Raw genomic sequence first — 20,962 nt, 5'->3', positions numbered from 1 at the left:
CATGGCGAGTAGGACTTTAATCTTTTCTCGCCTACGCTTGCTCGAGGCGAGGAGGTCTTTTAAATCTCTTTCTCGCCTGCGCTCGCTCGAGGCGATGAGGTCTTTTTAAATCTCTTTCTCGCCTTCGCTCGCTCGAGGCGAGGAGGTCTTTTCTAAATCTCTTCTCGCCTAGCGGCGGTCAGAAAAAATTTAAATCTACTTGTGCCTCCGATCGCCAGGTGGCGGTGAGGGCTTAAAAACTTTGTTCCTGTACCTCCGATCGCCGGGTGGCGATGAGGATTTTAAAGACTTCACGTTTCGAAAATTTTGTACTGGATGCATGCTATTTGGGTTTACTATTTTTGATCTTTCCCCGCAAACAGCATGCAAATTTAATAACTGGGAAACTTCTAGAAACTTCGAAACTTTCTTTATTGGGTGGCCTCATTAAAAACCCTTCTCGGGGGAAAAGAGTGCCCCCTTGAAAAATTGTTTCAACTGATACATCTCAAACTGTTGGAGTTTATTGCTACTTACAATGCCTTAGTTGTAGTAAAACTTGAGGTGGGTGGCGTTCCATGTGCGGGGGATCGCCCCTCCCTCCAGCGTCTCCAAGCAGTAGGCGCCATTCCCGAGTGCTTCGGTTATTCTGAATGGACCGGTCCACTTGGGCGACAATTTGTTTTCCATCTCGTATTGATGGGCCTTCCTCATCACCAGATCGCCATCTCCGAACTGCCTCGGCTTTATCTTGGAGTTGTACTTGTGCTCGACCCTTCTCTTTACTGCTTCGGCCTTCACCCGCACTTCCTCCCTGACCTCATCCAGCAGATCCAAGTTCATCCTCCTCTCTTCGTTCGAGTCTTCTGACACGAAGTTTAGAAACCTCAGGGAGCTCTCTTGGATTTCAACTGGGATCATCGCGTCGCACCCGTACACCATGCTAAACGGGGTTTCGTGGGTTCCCGATTGCTCAGTAGTATGGTATGCCCACACTATGCGGGGAACCTCCTCAGCCCAAGACCCCTTGGCCTTTTCCAACCACCTCTTCAATCCTGTGAGCAGAACCCGATTAGCGGACTCCACCTGCCCATTCGTTTGCGGGTGTTCCACAGATGCAAACACTTGTTGTGTCTCGATGTCCTCGCAAAGTTTCTTCAACAGGTGGCTTGCGAACTGGGTCCCATTGTCTGATACTAGACGTTTGGGCACGCCAAAACGACACACAATATTCTTCCAATACGAAACTCTGGATTTTGTGTGCGGTGATCTGGGCCACTGGTTCTGCTTCAATCCATTTCGTGAAGTATTCGATCGCCACAACCAAATACTTCATTTGTCTGATTGCCAATGGGAAGGGTCCCAGGATGTCGATTCCCCACGTGTGGAACGGCCAAGGACTATAGATTGACTTTAACTCTTCTGGGGGCGCCTTATGCCAGTCGGCGTGCTGTTGGCATTGCTTGCAACGCTGGGCGTATCTCTTGCAATCTTCTCGCATCGTGGGCCAGTAATAGCCTGCACGGATAGTCCTTGTTGCCAGCGATCGACCTCCAATGTGGCTCCCGCAAATCCCCTCATGGAGCTCAGCCATAATCCTCGTGCACTTCTCTCCGTGTACACATACAAGAAGAGGGTGCGTAAATCCAAACCTGTATAGCTCGCCGTCAATAAGGGAAAACTTGCTGGAGCTCTTCTTTATCTTTCTGGCCTCAGTTGAGTCAACTCGAAGCACATCATCCGCTAAATAGCGTTGGTATGGCGTTATCCACGTGTCTGGTTCGTGGACAGCGCAAACTTGCATCGATCTCACCCCTTCCGCTGGGCGCGCTTAGACCCTCGGCGTCCTCAGAGTTTCCTGCGTTAGGGATCTATGACTTCTCGCCGTTCTTTCCATTGATATGCAAACATGAAGAACCTGGTGGTCTGCCACGAATGCTCGAAGCGCTTTCAAGGTTTCTTGAATGACAGTCCTCTGCCTGCCCCCCTTGCCCGAACTGGCGAGCTTGGCTAGCAAGTCAGCTCGGGCATTCTGTTCTCTCGGCACGTGCACCACTTCAAATGAAGTGAAAGATCTCCTTAGCTCTTGCACGTACTCCAAGTAGGCTGCCATCTGCGGGTCCTTGGCTTGGAACTCGCCAGTCACTTGTCCAGTGACCAACAACGAATCGCTCTTGGCCATCAGCACTTTCGCCCCCATTTCCTTCGCCAGCAGGATTCCGGTGATCAAAGCCTCTCTGCTTGATTGTTGCTTGCTTTGAAAGCAAACCTCAATGATTGCTCTATCAACACTCCGTTGGGCCCTTCCAAAATGACCCCAGCCCCGCTGCCCAGCTGGTTGGACGACCCATCAACCGAGAGTACCCAGCAAAAGTCATCCTCGGCGTTCTATGCTACTTCGGAGGACAACTCGACCACAAAATCGACGAAGACTTGCCCCTTGATCGATCCCCGGGGTTCATATTTGATGTCGAACTCCGACAGCTCGACTGCCCACTTCACCATCCTTCCGGCCACATCGGGTTTCTTCAAAACCTTCTGGATTGGCAGATCAGTCATCACCAATACCGTAAAGCTCTGAAAGTAATGGCGCAATCTCCTTGCCGAGAATACAACCGCTAATGCTGCCTTTTCTAGGACCTGGTACCTCACCTCTGGGCCTTGCAGCACCTTGCTAACGAAATATATGGGCCTTTGGATCTGATCCTGACCCTGCACGAGCATTGAGCTGATCGCCCTCTCAGTTATGGCAAAGTACAGCCTGAGCGGTGTTACGGCTTGGGGCTTGCACAGAACTGGAGGGCTCGCCAAATATTCCTTGAGCTTTACGAAGGCCTCCTCACACTCCTTTGTCCAAACAAACCTGTTGTTCCTTTTCAAACATTGGAGGTATGGGTGGCCCTTCTCTCCGCTTGCCGATACGAATCGGGACAAGGCGGCCATCCGCCCCGTGAGTTGCTGCACCTCCTTCACATTGGCGGGGCTCCTCATTGCCAAAATGGCGGCGCACTTCTCGGGGTTAGCCTCGATTCCCCTCTCCGACAGGAGGAACCCCAGAAATTTCCCTGCTTCTACACCAAAAACACACTTTTCAGGATTCAGTTTCAGCTTGTACCTGGCTATCGTGATGAACAACTCTTCCAAGTCGGCGATGTGCTTGTCTTTCTCCAGGGACGTCACGACCATGTCGTCGACGTGTGCCTGCACATTCCTTCCGAGCATGGGTGCGAGCACCTTGTCCATCAGCCTTTGGTATGTGGCCCCTGCATTCTTCAACCCGAAGGGCATTACCCTGTAGCAATAGCATGACCTTTCCGTCATGAAGGCGGTCTTCTCTTCGTCCATGGGGTGCATTTTGATTTGGTTGTACCTCGAGAAGGCATCCAGAAAACTGAACAGCTTGCACCCCGATGCACTGTCTACCAGGGCGTCTATGCTTGGCAAAGGATAAGAATCCTTTGGGCAGGCCTTGTTCAGGTCTGTAAAGTCAACACACATCCGCCATTTTCCGTTGCTCTTCTTGACCAGAACAACATTAGCGAGCCATTCTGGATATTGGATCTCCCTGATGTGGCCCGCTGCAAGGAGTTTCTGTGTCTCTTCCTTGATCGCCTGTCTCTTCTCCTCATTGAACTTTCTTCTTCTTTGGCGGATGGGCCTGACTTGGGGGTCCATTGCTAAACGATGGCACAAGAAATCGGGGTCGATTCCCGGCATATCTGAAGCAGCCCACGCAAACGCATCCAAGTGTCTACTTATCACCTTGGCGATTTGGTCTTGTGTCTCACTATCCAGGGTTCTTCCCAACTTAAACACCTTACCGTTGATCTCCTTCTCGAGCCATTCCTCTACTGGCTGAGGTTTCCTTTCGCTGGCGATCAGCGCCCTCGCGATACCGGTTTCTCTGGCGGTCTCCGAGCAGTTTCTTTCTCCCTCCCAGCTCTCTGACCTCGCCTCTACATTCCCCATCGGCACATCGTCCTCGGCGACCACCTCTAACGCCGTATCCGAAACTCGCCGGGATTCGCGCTCCGGCTCCACGCCAGGGGGAGGTGTTGTGGTTACGTGGCACACATACCTCTTGTTCTTAAGGCTGTTTTCGTAACACTTATTCGCCTCCTTCTGGTCAGAGCAAATAATGATGATCATGCCCTCCATAGACGGCAACTTGACCTTCATGTGCCTTGTCGAAGGCACAGCTTCTGTTCTGTTGAGCGTTGGCCTTCCCAACAGTATGTTGTACGCTGACGGGGCGTTTACAACAAGATACCTGATCTTCTCCGTTCGTGAGGCCAAACCGTCAGTGAAGGTCGTCCTCAACTCGATATACCCCCTCACCTCCACTTGGTCCCCGACAAAACCGTACAAGCAGCCCCCATACGGTCTCAGTTGATCGGGGGACAGTTGTAACTTCTCAAAAGTCGGCCAAAACATCACATCTGCTGAACTTCCTTGGTCTACCAGCACCCGGTGGACAGTCCTTCCCGCCGTGACAAGCGAGATCACAATAGGGTCGTTGTCGTGAGGCACCACGTCCCTAAGATCCCCCTTGGTGAACGTGATGTCCACGTCGGGCGAGTGATCCTTAAAGATTTCCACTGACATTACCGACCTCGCGTACCTCTTGCGTTGCGACGCAGTGCACCCCCCGCCGGAGAATCCGCCAGCTATGGTGTGGATCTCACCGTGAATGGACCTTGTGCTGCTGCCCTCCGCTGCCCGCTGGTTGAGATCCTGCCGCTTGGTCCGCCTGCTTCTCTAGCAAGTAATCCTTTAGGAAACCACATTTGACCAACTCGGCGAGCTGGTGTCCCAGAGCCAAACACGAGTTGATAGAGTGGCCAAAACTCTTGTGGAACTCGGACCATGCGTCTGGCTTTGGCCCCAAAACCTTCTCCGTCGTTTTCTCAGGCACTTTGAGCCTGGCAGCAATGTTTGGGATGGCGATCAAATCGGCCAAACCCATTACAAACTCATACCTTGGGGGCGATTAGTCTCCCTGGGCCACCCTGGCCCCCTGCTCTTATTTTTCTTAGGGTTGTAAGGATGGCGCATCCTTTGTCCCTCTTTCCCGCCGCCGCCTACATTACCCTTTGCGGCTGTACCCTTGCTTGGGTGCGCGGTTTAGCTGGGGCCACGTTTCCCCTCTTCTCGGTGATCTCGCTCTCGGCGGTGATGTGAGCCACAACACGTCGCCGGATTTAAGCAAACGTGGCGGGGTGGCTCCTGATGAGCGACTCACTAAAAGGCCCAGGTAACACACCCTTTTTGAAGGCGTGCACGAACATCTCTTCGTCCTTTCCTGGCAAACAGACTATCTGAGCTCCGAATCTGTTCAGGAAATCCTTCAGGGACTCCCCTTGGTACTGCCTTATATCAAACAGGTCGTAAGACACCAAAGGTGGCGCCTTGTTCACTATATACTGCTCAACAAACATCTTGGAAAACTGTTGAAACGTGGTAATGTGGCTAGTAGGTATACTGACGAACCAGTCCAACGCTGTTCCGCTCAAAGTGCTCATGAACACCTTACAGTACACCGCGTCTGAGACCCCCGAGAGCATCATCTGAGTATGAAACGCCATGAGATGGGCTTCAGGGTCCTCCACCCCAGTGATAGACACTTTCACCGCCACAGTGTTAGCCGAGACCACCGAGTCCATGATCTCTTGGGAAAATGGCATAGGAAAGCTGCGCGGTGGGGATGGGGGTGCAGATCTGTCCCCAGTCGCACGCTCCTCCCGCTCCTGAAGGGCTTTATGCAGTTCTTCGTTGATCCTGTTAAGCTCTTCATTCCTTGCTTGCGAGGCTACCAGCGCCTCATGCATCCTTTACTGTTCAGAACGCGATGCAACCACGTTCTCCTGCAGCGTCCTCATCATGTCCATCACTTGTGTCATGGACACAACATCTTCGTCTGTTGATGGCGCGACTGAATTGGAGCGTGTTGTCCTCATCCTTCCTCAGCAAACTCAGTGACTCAAAGAACTCCAAACAAACGGTGAAGACTCCAGGAATCGACTGCGATAGCGAGCAGTCGAACAGAAAACACCAAAAACACCACAAACACGAACTATGGTTGAGAATCACCTTTTATACGACCCCACGGTGGGCGCCAGATGATCCCGCCGGTTGACTTAGCGCAAGAGCGTTGCCTCGTCACAGTTTTCCTCACCAGCTTGACACCACGTGCCCTCCAAGTCCACACCACAGATAGCCTCTTCGAGAACCTGAAAAACACACGGTGGCGCCTCTGCGGCCGGTGGCGCTCCGACGCTCAAGTCAATGACAAGAACACCCAAAAAACTGAGAGAAAATATGCTCTGTAGGACCGTACTGAAAAGCACACAACCCTAGCAGAATGAGCCGTAATGAAAATGTACCTCTGCAAATTCTGTTAAGGTTACCTTTATAGCTAGGTTTTTTCTCTCTCCAAGCCGTTATGCTTTTGGACGTGTGGCTCGCATCCAGCCCTGCACGTGTCGCCATCTGGGCTGGGATGGCAGGTAGCACCCAGACCTACACGTGTCATCATCTGAGCTAGGATAACTCGAGCGTCACTTCTTTATTTCTCCCAGCCCTACACGTGTCATCACCTGGGTTGGAGTAACTGAGAGCATCAAACCCTACACGTGTCGTCATCTGGGCTGGGGCAACTTGAACGTCACTTCTGCGTAGTAGCCAGTCGCGCGGCTAAGTCCTCAACTCAAGGAGTAAACTAACACGCGACATGCTCTAGAGCACCACCCGACAAGGCGAGTATCGAGTGTAACAGAGTGCACCATCTCTGTGATATCGCTTGTCTCTAACGGCACCCTCCTTACCGCTGCGCCATGCATGTTCTAGCTGAGGAAACCTTGCCATCAACGAATGTCCTCTCTGGGAATCCCGTCGCTGATAGGCGAGCTGTCCCCTCAACCCAAACACCCTTCACGCCCCATGCTGGCGCAACAATCGCCTCACTGGAGTTGTACACTTGAACTTACACCTCTGGGCCTTTATCAGCTTCAATCTGAGCTTGTCGGAAGATCTGGCGACGTGCTTCCTGCGGCGATGTCAAGCTACATGATTGCCAATCGCCAAATACGTCGATGACGAGCCAACCCGGCGACAACCGGGCATGTTCATCGCAGAACGCCAGTTCCATGAACCAGCGACCACGCTCACCTCTGAACCATCCATCTTTTCTTGCCTACGTGTTCCACTGAGCACGCCCCACCTAGGCACGTGCAAGACACGTCATCACACCCGATGACCTGGTCGGTACACCTCCTATCAATACGAAACATATTAAAATAAAAAAAATGAATGTCTATATTTATTTATTAATTTTTTTTCAAAAATATATGTTTCAAAATTTATTTTAAATTTTTAAAAAATTTGTCTTTTATATGAAAAAAATTGTTAATGGATCAAAATGGACTAATAGATTTTTTTGTATCCGAGCCTTCCAGTTTACCACCCCAAGATTTCCATGACCTTGTCTCTTCATGCTTTAGTTGGCATTTTCTTATCTACAACAAATTTTTCAGTAGTTGAACTATCTTGTTTCTCAAGAGATTTTAAAATGTTCCCAACTTGAATAGCGCTCCTCTAATACTCAAGTTTATAACCCTTTGCTAGTCCCACACCAATACCCTGGTTGGCAGGGGAATGTTACGGATTTTAAAATGTTCCCAACTTGAATAGCGCTCCTCTAATACTCAAGTTTATAACCCTTTGCTAGTCCCACACCAATACCCAAAGACACTAATAATAATTGATATCGGTAACAAGTACTTCTGCCTCAATTATCTCTCCCATTCTCACTACTACAACAACCCTATGTGTACCGACCAGGTCACCGGGTGTGATGACGTGCTCAACAGTACACGTGGACAAGAGAAAGAGGGATGGTTCAGAAGTGTACATGGTCGCCGTTTGGATAAGTGGCGTTCTGCGGTGCACATGATCGGTTGTCGCCGCAAGAAGCACATCGCCGGTTGTCGCCAGGTTGGTGTCGTCGCCGTGTTAGATGACGGAAGATCAGGTGGTCTGACATCGCCGCCAGAAGCACATCGCCGGATTTCCCAGTAAACTCAGTTGAAGCTGTTGGGGGTTTAGGCGAGGAAGTTCAAGTGTGTAAGTTCAGTCAAGATGATTGTTACGCCAGCATGATGCGTGAAGGTTAAATGAGTTGGAGTAAACAACTTGCTCCTCGACAACGGGATTCCCAGAGTGGACATTCGTCGATGGCGAGTTCCTCTCAGTTAGAACATGCATGGCGTGGCAAAGAGGAAGGTGGCACCTGCGACAAGCGATATCACAGAGATGGTGTACTTTGTGGCATCCGATACTCGCCTTGTCAGGTGGCATTCCAGAGCGTGTTATGTGCTAGGTTGCACCTTGAATAGGAGACTTGGTCGCGTAACTGCATGCTACATAGAAATAGTCCTCAAATTACCCCAACCCAGATGACGACACGTGTAGGGTTGGATGCTACCTGTTACCCCAACCCAGATGATGACACGTGTAGGGTTGGATGCTACATGGAAATGACGCTCGAGTTATCCTAGCTCAGATGATGACACGTGTAGGGTTGGGTACTACCTGCTACCCCAGCCCAGATGATGACATGTGCAGGGTTGGATGCGAGCCACGCGTCCAAAGCATAACGGCCTGGAGAGAGAAAAAACCTAGCTATAAAGGTAAACTTAACAGAATTTGCAGAGGTACGTTTTCATTACGACTCATTGCTAGGGTTGTGTGCACTTTAGTACGGTTCTACAAAGTATATTTTCTCTCAGTTTTTGGGTGTTCTTGTAACTGACTTGAGCGTCGGAGCGCCACCGGCCGCAGAGGCGCCATCTTGTGTTTTCAAGTTCTGAGAGAGACTATCTATGGTGTGGACTTGAAGGGCACGTGGTGTCAAGCTGGTGAGGAAGATCGTGACGAGGCAACGCTCTTGCGCTAGGTCAACCGACAGAATCATCTGGCGCCCACCGTGGGGCTGTAAAAAAGGTGACTCCCAACCATAGTTTGTGATTGTTGAAGTTTTGGTGCTTTTGCTCGACTGCTCGCTGTCGCAGTCGGTTTCTGGAGTTTTCACCGTTCGTTTGGAGTTTCTTTGAGTCGCTGAGTTTGCTGAGAAGGGATGAGGACAACGCGGTCTAGTTCAGTTGCACCGTCAACAGATGAGGATGCTATGTCTATGACGCAGGTCATGGACATGATGAGGACGCTGCAGGAGAACGTGGCTGCATCACGTTCTGAATAGGAGAGGATGCACGAGGCGCTGGTGGCCTCGCAAGCTAGGAATGAGGAGCTCAACAGGGTCAACGAAGAGCTGCGTAAAGCTCTTCAAGAGCGGGAGGAGCGTGCGGTCGGGGACAGATCTGCACCCCCATCCCCACCGCGCGGCTTTCCCATGCCATTTTCTCAAGAGATCATGGACTCGGTGGTCCCGGCCAATACGGTGGCGGTGAAGGCGTCTTTCACCGGTGTGGAGGACCCTGAGGCTCATCTCACGGCATTTCACACCCAGATGATGCTCTCGGGGGGGTCGGACGCGGTCTACTGTAAGGTGTTCATGAGCACTCTTAGTGGAACAGCGTTGGACTGGTTCGTCAGTTTACCTACTGGCCCATAATGAGGGAAGATTGCAAGAGATATGCCCAGCGCTGCAAGCAATGCCAGCAGCACGCCGATTGGCACCTGCCGCAGAGGCGCCATCTTGTGTTTTCAGGTTCTCAGAGAGACTATCTATGGTGTGGACTTGAAGGGCACGTGGTGTCAAGCTAGTGAGGAAGATCGTGACGAGGCAACGCTCTTGCGCTAGGTCAACCGGCAGGATCACTATGCAACCAAAAAACTTTTTTTTCCATGAAGATAAAAACAGAATACACGTGCTCAAAAAATCCTTCCACTATCAGCTTCATTGGTATAAGTACATTTCCATTTTTCACTTTTATGAAGCTTTTGTTTCTGCTAACAAACAAGAAAGTATACGACTTGGTACCATATTTTAAGTAAGAGGCTTAACGAGTCTCAAAAACCAGTATAATGCATTATTTCAAAGTGAACATTTTCAAATTTGAAGTTCATACAATAAAATTACCTGTGACAGTGCTTCTGACATGTAGTACAGTGCAATCTCTTATAGCCATATGTGCATCATTTTTCCACTCCCTCTGGATAAAGAGTGGAAAATTCAAAATATGTCCAGTCCAGCGAAAATGATAAAAACAACTAAACTGAAAGCAGGAAAACAAAATGCCGAGACCGAAAATAATAATAATAATAATAACCTTGATCAATAGCATAGCACGAGTGCACAAGCATGCATTCATGTTTCAGTGCAGACTCAATGATATGGCTATAGCCATTCAAAACTTCATTACATGCCTCAATTCCATAATAGGGTGTCCCATTGTCCAATGAATTCTTAGCATATGTTATAAGTTTCCTGCACTTGTCAAGCTGTAAAACCCAATTAGTCAAGAAAAATATTATGCAAAACTAAAGTGACATCTCTTAGTTACAGCCCTTATCTACTGTAAAAATATACGTAGGCATTCCCCGTCCCCCCAAAAAATAAAAACTGCATACCTTTGCATCAATGTTCTTTTCACTAGTAATTTCATTTGGAGACTGCAATTCTGTCCCATTAATTGTTGGAGAGTTAGTCATCATCTCTTTGATACGTCTCCTGAAGCATATTGCATCTTATTCACTCCAGCTGCATAATGAAAAAAAAAATAAGTACTGTCTCAACTATAAAATCTACATAAACATAGAAACCAACATAACAGAATGGAAGTTACTTCAGTAACACAGTTATAGATAGTTGAGTTGAGAGCATCCAAATCCACACCATAATAAAAAATTAGAAAATAACTGACACAACAACGAAAACCTGCCGACAAATGAAATAAATACTGCCTTCAAAAGGATTATTTAATAAATTGGAACTTCTGCTTAGGTCTTCAAAAGATGCATGGCGAGTTCCAGTTGAAAACGCTAAACAAAGAGTATAAAATATGCAGGATTAGCATGTAGATCACATCATGGAAGACATCAAAGAGAAACACAGTATCAATTAGCCTCTTAAAAACACAAGAAAATAAATAAATAAAGGATATTTTATTCCATTATTTAGAGTTTCAATATTTTCTAACCAAGAGTTCATATAACAACACATTAGACTTATGTATCTAATAATGTGACTTAAAGGTTACAATGCAAACAAGCATAGCATAACCAAATAAAATGACACTGCAAGAAAAACAACGTATCCCCTTTCCAGCCATTCATAAAGCAAACTGTCAAGAAGTTAAAGAACTTCTATAATTTACCCATATCTCAAGTTGAACAAACAAACAAAAACATATTATGTTAACACTACTTCTGAAAAACAAATAAATAGGAAGTGAAGAATCAAGGTTCAAAGTGATACACTTTACCATGATTTACATTCATCAGGTAAGCATGCTCTCCACTATAGATGAGGAGAACCTCATGTCCATCCGGACTGAATGTAACATGAGTTAAGTGTATGCTTGAATGTCCCTGTAAAAAAAGATACAATTTGAGAACAAAAACATTTGGCTTGAAGTGTTATAACTACTTACATGTCCATAACACAACATATACCAAGGAGGAAATGGAAAACAAATTCGATAAACCTAGAGCATGTAGTGCATTAGGTATGAAGAATGAAAAACTAACATTACAAACTGCTTTATTTCGGTTTAGGCATTTTGCATAATAGAGATAGGAAATACTAATGATATTTGTAAAGCAATTTTTTTTTTTAATATGTGTAGACTCCTGTGTATCTTAAATTCATTTTCAAAGAACACCTGTTTAAAATTAATAATATAACCAATATCCAAAGAAAAAACTGCCACCACCACCATCCCTATTTTATGCTTTGTATGATATACATATATATGTTCATCATTTGTGCTTCCACACACTAGAGGATTCTATCACATGAATATGTCATTCCTCTCTAGAACAACAATATAAACACTTCAAGAATTGATAATCACATATAAGTCAAGCAAATGACTCACACGATCAGAAACATGCATTGGACAAAAGTAATTAACACAAGGAGGAGGAGACATTGTTTTTCGACATGAGCTAAGAGATGGCAGCATCCTTCTATCATATAAGCGTGCAAAGGAATCACTACAAGATATAGAAATTCTAACATCAGTTTTGAAATACAAGGATGAATTAATTAACATAATTAATCACCAGAAATATTTACCTCCCACCAACAAAGAGGAAATGAGGCCTAGTTGAACTAATATCAAAAGACTTTAAAGAAAGGACTTGTTTAGGAGGATCAGCAAGTTATCTTTTAGATCCACCTCGTAAGTCAAGCTAACATTAAACAAGAAAATTAGTTAAATTAGTTAATTAAAAAAAACCAAGGATTCCAACTTTATAAAACAGTGATCATAGTTAATCAGCTTCCTGACTAACTTACAGTACAAAACTACAAAAACTACACTCTAGAAAGATTGTTATCACACACTGACTATTACTAGAGCCATTTAATTTCCAAAATGTTTAAGAAAAGGCAATAACGATAGCATCGTGAGATCAAAGATGCAACCAAGATCTCAAGCATAGAATTAACAATTCTCTTGACATGCCTTTGTCATATAGGTTTCCCATGTGCACTTATGATGAGAATCAAAAAGATGTTATCAATAGAAGAAATGGACAAGGGCCAAAGCATTTAAAGTTCTTCTTATTAGTCTTTGCAAAAGATGAGGCCCAAGCCCAAAGCCAAGCCCAAGAAGGCCAAGCACAAGAAAGCCCAAGTCCAAACCATGAGGGGCATGACCAAGCATTAAATAAAAGAGCATCATTTGAATTACTTTTGTATAGTTGTAGGAGGTGTGAATATTAAATAAAGAGTGTGAATAATTACGGGGGTGTAGACGCAATTTTAGGAGGTGCTAAAAATAGGAAGTGAATCACACTTACTTCATGACTAGGTGGCACCAATTTGAATTAGATTTAGAGGGAAATTTGAATTTCATTAGCTTTACATTTCAGCACGTCTAAAGGTTATAAATAGAGGTGTGTGCTCTTGTAAAATGCAGATTGGAAAAATAGAGTAAAGTTACTATGCTCCATTTGTGAGTGATTGTGAGACTAGTTCTCCTTTTCCTTGTCTTATCTTGTGATGCATTGGGAGCATTCAAGTGGCGGCAAATCTGCACTTATCTTGGAACATTCATCATCCAAGTGGCGTGTCCATTCCCAATCCTTGCTTCAATCACATAAGTCATCTTCCTTCATCTTGTTCTTCAATTTCAATCGGTAATTTTATTTCTAGGTTTTTTTCTTCAATTTTAATCGGTGCATTTTGTTCTTTTGATGATTTCAATCGGTAGATTAATTTCTTCTTTCAATTCTGTCCAGTTCTTGCAATTTACACATTTCAATTGTGTTTCTATTTGTGTTCTTGTTTTTGTTCTTGCTTTCCTTTCAATTCCGCCAAGTGTTTGTGATAAGGACATGACACTCATGATGTATATGAGTTTGGCTCTTCATTTGGATGGCTTTGTCCTCCATTAATTTGTCCTTAAGCCTCCTTAAAGTGTTGTTTCTTATCAAAGTGCCTATCCAACTCATATCAACTTATAGTTAGCAATCTACATGAAAAATCAAATTAAAAGTTTGATCCCTCCTCTCCATCCAATAACAACTTCCCATTAGTGTAATATGCATAATATATAATGGGATGTTTTCATTTTAATGAAAAAGAATAAGCTCATTGATGAGACAAACATAAATGCTACATGATGCTCTAATAGCAAATGAATTATTCTCAGCAAACAAATTGATAATTTGGTAAAATCAAATATTACAGAAATGGAGGATAATCAGTTTTCCCATATCACATATATGCATGGAAGAGCTGTAGATTTTAAATTTACAATTCAACTCGGATGTTCATAACAGACAAGGTTCAATTGCATTCAAAACAATTAAGTATGAATACAACTGAGTTGAACCACTTACAACAATATTTCGACACTCTTGGTGTGAAGACCCAGCTGGAAGACAAGAGCTACCTTCCCGAAAATCATGTTGTCTCAAGGTCCCATCTTCACTAGCACTCCATACTACAGTAGGGGTGCCATCTTCAACCTGTAAAAAGAGAATAAGAAAGACATGAAAACCAACAGGATGCAAATTAAATTAGGCATTCCTACATAGGTTTTGTTTTATTTCCTATAACCTTATTGATGTAATGTTATTCAAACTATGCTAAATTGGTAAATTCTTAGACCACATAACTTACAGCCAATTTCTTGACTCTTTGAGAGTGGCATTGTAAAAGTGCATATGGAGTGTTGCTAGAGCGAGACAAGTTAAACAACCAGACCTGGCAAAATGAAAATAAATGAAATGAGAGAATTAAAGCCGTATTACTCATTAAAAATATTAAAGAATCACAATACTACTCGAGCATCTCCAGCTGCAAAGGCTACAAGCTCATCAGTTTCTGGTAAAAACTTGGTACAAAATATATTTGTACAATGTCCGGTATCAATTGACAGTAGAAGTTTTCGATCAGAATAAATATTCAACTGCAAAATTTCAGAAACAATTAACAGCTGAAAAAATACCATGGGAGTGTGTTTGATATCTTTTGACAGTTATGACTATAACATTCAAAATAAATTACTTACCCGAGTGTCATCGGACCCAGATACCAATAGTGAACCTCTCGAATCCCAAGCCAACGCATTGACACAGCCAACGTGGCCCTTAGATTATTTGTTTCGAGGGTACATAAAATAGATATAAGAAAATGATAAAAAATGTTTGTTCTTCTCTTATGTGTATGGTTACATCACTTCATGTATAGGAAATATATAGGGAGTTTCTCTCTCCAAATTACAATCTAATTAGGTAGGATACTAATAATGAGATTCTATCATTATTAAATTAATTGCATATAATTGGGTACAATATCGTATAATATTGCATACAATAATTGCATATAATTTGATAATTATTATTTTCTTAATACTCCCCTCAAGTTGGTAGGTGAAAATCATGAACCCCCAACTTGTGTCGTAGCGTCAAAACCGTTCCTTGTCTAGTGCCTTTGTAAAAATATCTGCAAGCTGATACTGTGTCGGTCTATCTCAGCTTGTAATTTTTCTCGCAAAATGTGACCGTCTATCTCAATGTGTTTTGTGCGTTCATGAAATACTGGGTTTCCTGCTATATGTAATGTCGCTTGATTGTCACAGAAAAGTTGAGCTGACAAGTTACATGACACCTTTAAATCCTGCAACAGATATCGCAACCAAACTATCTCCAAACAAGTATTGGCCATCGTGCGGTATTCTGCTTTCGCTGATGATCTTGATACGTTTGTTTGCTTTTTTGACTTCCATGAGATAATAGAAGAACCAAGAAAAATGCAATACCCAGATACTGATCTCCGAGTTGTCTGACAACCTCCCCAGTCTGAGTCGCAATAAGCTGTCAATGTCAGATTGTTTTTGGATGGCAATAACAATCCTTGTCCTGGTGATCCTTTGATGTAATTTAGGACTCGAATTGCGGTATCCCAATGAGGTTTCCGTGGATCCTGTATATATTGACTTAGGGTCCAAACCGAAAATGCTATGTCAGGCCGAGTAACCGTGAGGTATATGTCGTCCCACAAGTCGCCTGTATTTGACTGGATCTATTAATAACTCTCCATCGTCTGGTGTGAGTTTTAGGTATTGTTTGATTGGAAATTTGTCTGGACGAGCACCTGTGAGTCCCGTATCCTGCAAAATATCAAGCGCATATTTTCTTTGGGATATGTAAATACCAGCTTTGGAACGGGAAAATTCAATCCCTAGAAAATATTTTAAGTCTCCAAGATCTTTAATGCGAAATTGTTGTCATAAACAATCTTTAACACGCTGAATTTCTGTCAAAAGAATATCATCCACATAAATCAAAAGGGCAGTAAATGATGAGTTATTCTGTCTTGTGAATAGAGAGTAATTTGTCTTGGACTGTTGAAATCCTACAGATTTAATCACATGAGAAAATGTTGAAAACCATGTTCGAGATGCTTGTTTGAGACCATAAAGGGATTTGTTGAGTCGACATACAATGTTCTCCCCCTGTCGATGATGCCCGAGTGGCAAGTGCATGTAAATAATTTCATGCAATGTGCCATGTAAGAAGGCATTTTGCACATCTAGCTGGTGAGTAAACCAATTTCTGGTTGCTGCAATGGTGAGGAGACACTTCAAAGTTGTTAATTTTGCTGTTGGTGAAAAAGTTTTAAAATAGTCGACACCTTCAATCTGAGTGTACCCCTTTGCGACAAGGCACGCCTTATATCTATCGATGCTACCATCTGAGTTGTACTTTATTTTATAGACCCATTTGCATCCGATGGGTTTCTGCCCAACGGGTAATGGTGTCAAGGTCCACGTTTGATTTAGCTATTAGGCGGAAAGCTCTTCGTCCATTGCTTTTTGCCAATTTGGATTAAGTATAGCTTGAGCATAAGTGTGAGGTTCTTTGGTGGCTGTGATGTTAGCAAGATATGCACTATGTGTAGAAGAAAATCGTGAATTAGAAAGAAAATGATGCATAGGATACCTGGTTCCGTTTGGCCGGTTTTGGGCAGTGGTCGAATGATTGGCTTGGGATCCCGTTACGTAGTCTTGAATCCAGGAATGTGAGGTTGATGTGCGACTGGATCGTCGAACAGGAAGGTCGGTTGGAGAAGGTTTGGTAATGGGTGCTAGACTTCTTGGCATGGGAGAAGAAGGTTGGTCTACTGGAGGTTCAGGTGTATTATGACGAGTAGGAGAAGAAGGTTGGTTTGGTGGAGGTTCAGGTGCATTGTGACGAGTAGGAGAAGAAAGTTGGTTTGATAGAGGTTCAGGTGTATTGTGACGAGTAGGAGAAGAAGGTTGGTTTGATGGAAGTTCAGGTGCATTGTGATGAGTAAGAGAAGAAGGTTGATCGAGTGAATGTTAGACAGGAGTGGGTAAGTCAATGTCAATAGTGGGCAAAATACCTTGTAATGGAGGTGAGGATTGTGTCTGTGACTGTTGGTAGAATGGGAAAACACTTTCATGGAAGATGACATCCCGACTTGTAAAAAAAGTGCCTGCATCTGTATCAAATAATTTGTATGCTTTTTGACTGTGAGGATAACCAATGAAGATGCATTGTCGGGCGCGCAGATCACATTTTTGCTTAGGTGAAACAACAGTTGCGTAATAGAAGCAACCAAAAGTTTTTAGGTGAGAAAGTGAAGGTGGTTGATTATATAGTAACTCAAAAGGTGATTTATTTTTTAGTAAAGGTGATGGCAAGCGATTAATGATATATGTGGCGGTTAAAACACATTCTCCCCAAAATTCTAATGGTAAATTGGACTGAAATAGAACGGCTCGTGCTGTGTTTAAAACGTGTCTATGTTTGCGTTCTACTACTCCATTTTGTTGAGGAGTGTAGACGCAAGTGCGTTGACATTCAATACCTTTTTTGAGAAAAAAATCATACATTGAAGTAAATTCTAGTCCGTTGTCAACGCGGATGGTTTTAATAGATGCTTGAAATTGATTTTGTGCAATGTAATGAATGACTCTAAGAGATGTTGGGTTTCAGATTTGTGATTCATAAGAAATAACCAAGTACAATATTGTACAATATTGCATACAATAATTGTATATAATTTGATAATTATTATTTCCTTAATATAAGAAACATAAAGAATTATTCCCTAAATTCTTGGAGTGATGTTAACCAAGGTTGTCAAACTTAAACATGATCTTAACTTAATCTACTACATCAGTTATCAATATCGAATAACATTTTGGAAGATACGTTACCAACCTCTAACTCTCCGTCTAGGGAAAGCTTCCGAACGAGGGAGGAATGAGTCTGCAAAGTGTGTTTAACCTCCTAAAGAAAACAAGAGGAACATGTGGTCAAGAATCATAAAATACAGCACAAGAATCGTACAATATCGTACAATATTGCATACAATAATTGTATATAATTTGATAATTATTATTTCCTTAATATAAGAAACATAAAGAATTATTCCCTAAATTCTTGGAGTGATGTTAATCAAGGTTGTCAAACTTAAACATGATCTTAACTTAATCTACTACATCAGTTATCAATATCGAATAACATTTTGGAAGATACATTACCAACCTCTAACTCTCCGTCTAGGGAAAGCTTCCGAACGAGGGAGGAATGAGTCTGCAAAGTGTGTTTAACCTTCTAAAGAAAACAAGAGGAACATGTGGTCAAGTGATCCGATCGGTCATCGGTAGTCGATGACGTCAGCAGCAGAGGACCACGTGGACCACTCGCAGGGTGACACGTGGACCAAGTGACAGAGAGATCAAGGAGACGATCACCGAGAGCGGTGATCGGGGGTCAGTAACCGAGTGACCATCGACAGATCAGGCGGCCGAGAGGTCAGGGCACAGATCACCCAGAACGGTGATCGGTGGTCAGTAGCCAAGTGGCCACCAACAGACCAGCTCCCAGACTCACGCCTGGGGGCAGAACGCGAGAAGCAAATAGAGCACTGATCAGTCATCGGGTGCATTGACATCGGGGTCTCGTGTTACACGCAGTTAAACTGGGACTTAGGTTCCCAGCGAGAGCGTTATACATGGACCTCGCATGAGCACATCTCAGTGAATCGCGCACGAGAGTGGCCTGAGGGAGCTAGTAAACCGATCAGTGATTGGTGACTCCCTCAATCCATTACGTGCGTGAGGGGTAAGTCGTCTACGCAGAGAGCAACGCTTGGTGAGTGTGCCTAGACCAGCCACACCTGGCGTTCTCCTGAGAGTATGCAATTTACCCAGATGAAAGAAATATGCTAAGCTACTCTGTAAGGGAGTAACTTAGCACGCAAAGAGAAGCGCTAGAGCCCTTCCAGTAAGTGACACGTGTGTGGTTAGATGCGAGTCGCATGCCTCCACGTGTCATCATCTGAGAGGGGTGCGGTCCAGATAAAGGTGCACTCCGTACCACTAAAGGTACAGACAGGTACAGACAAGCGCAGCCAAGCGCAGAGACGCGCGGACACGCACAGACACCCACACTCTACTGATTCTGCAGGTACACTGTCTCTGAAAAGCCTAACAGGGTTCTGACACATGTCAGGAAAGCATAACAGAATTCTGTTAGGCCCAGAAACAGAGAGAGAGACATAAAAGAGAATCAGGGAGAGATTGAGGGGATACGAAAAAAACAGAGAGCAAGAGTTTTCACACACACTACTAGTTTTCTGATCTTTGGTGGTTCTGTGGACTAACTTGATCGTCGGAGTGCAAACGACCGCTAGAGGCGCCGTCTGTGTCTTTTGCAGGTCACGTTTGGAGATCCAAGAGAAGGTTCTGAGGGTGATTCTGCAGAAGACACAGTCGCGTAGACGGGACAGAGAGTGCTACAAAGCGATTCCTCCACGTTCGAGTTGCCGGCAGGATCATTTGGCGCCCACCGTGGGGCCCGAGTGAATCGTGGTCCCATATACACCACAGTATTGAAGCTTACCAGAGTTTTACCAACTTCTTTGATAGGGAAAGATGCCAAGAAATAGACAACCATCACCTGCGCCATCCGCTGACGAAGGAGCTGTGACAATGGCGCAGGTCCTGGAAATGGTGCGCACGCTACAGGATAATGCCGCAGCGTCAAAAGCTGAACAAGAAAGGATGCAGACGGAGTTGGCCGCGTCGCAAAGCAGGAACGACGAACTGAATCACGTCAATGAAGAATTGAGGAGGACGTTGCAGGCGCAGAGAGAACACGTGGTTGACGAAAGGATGTCTAGGCAGCCGTCACCCCCAAGAGCGTTCCCCATGCCATTCTCCCCTGAAATCATGGGAACCATGGTGCCTCCCAACCTGGTGGGGGTGAAGGCGTCGTTCAAGGGGGTAGAAGACCCGGAGGCACATCTGACGGCGTTCCACACCCAGATGATGTTGTCTGGGGGCTCAGACGCTGTGTACTGCAAAATGTTCATGAGCACACTAAGCGGAATCGCCATGGAGTGGTTCGTGAGCTTACCAGAAGGGCATATCACGTCTTTCTCTCAGTTTTCAAAGCTCTTCACTGAGCAATATATCGTCAACAAAGCACCTGCAGTGGTGTCATACGATTTGTTCGACGTGCGTCAGTACCAAGGTGAGTCGTTGAAAGACTACCTCAACCGCTTTGGAGCACAAGTGGTTAGACTTCCCAGTAAAGATGAAGATATGATGGTGCACGCGTTTAAGAAGGGGGTGTTGCCTGGCCCCTTCAGCGAGTCTCTCATCAGAAGCCATCCCAGCACCTTTGCAGAGATCCGACGACGCGCGGTGGCGCACATAGTGGCAGAAACAGAGGTTTCTGAGAAGAGAGGAAGTGCTGCACCACCAAGACCGCGTGGAGGGCAAGGGAAACCGCAGCAAGCAAGGGTGCATGAGGCCAAGGAGGGGAAAAAGGTGCGGGAAAAACCTCGTCCCTATGCACCAGGCAAAGATCAGAGCAGGGGGCGTGCAAGGGAGAACAATGCGCCCCCAAGGTACAATTTCATGGTGGGATTGACGGATCTCATCGCCCTTCCTGCTGTAGCAGCAAGACTACGCGTACCGGAGAAAACTGATAAGGTACTTGGTAGAAAGAAGAACGAGTGGTGTGAGTTTCACCAGGCCTTTGGCCACACACTTCACTCCTGTTTGGCGTTGGGTCATGAACTGGCAGAGTTGGTGAAGTCTGGGTTCCTAGCAGATTACCTGCGTGAGCCGCAGGGTGATCGCGCATCGGGGTCCCAGACCGGAGAACAGCAGCATGAAGTCCCTGTACATGGGGAAGTGCAAACAATCGCGGGAGGCTTCTCTGGTGGGGGATGCACAGCGTCACAGAGAAGGTTTCTTATATTGGTGTGTTTAACCTCCTAAAGAAAACAAGAGGAACATGTGGTCAA

General features: G+C 45.0%; 1 pseudogene; it reads right to left on the bottom strand.

The window, feature by feature from the left end:
• Positions 1-20,962, bottom strand: part of LOC137833204 (protein ALTERED SEED GERMINATION 2-like) — a 36,015-nt pseudogene that overhangs the window by 6,180 nt on the left and 8,873 nt on the right.

The sequence above is a fragment of the Phaseolus vulgaris genome, chromosome 6 (genome assembly GCF_051622355.1).
Source record: "Phaseolus vulgaris cultivar YP4 chromosome 6, ASM5162235v1, whole genome shotgun sequence".
NCBI classification, from domain to species: domain Eukaryota; kingdom Viridiplantae; phylum Streptophyta; class Magnoliopsida; order Fabales; family Fabaceae; genus Phaseolus; species Phaseolus vulgaris.
The sequence above is the reverse complement of the archived record's forward strand: the minus strand, read 5'-3'. Positions and strand labels throughout refer to the sequence as shown.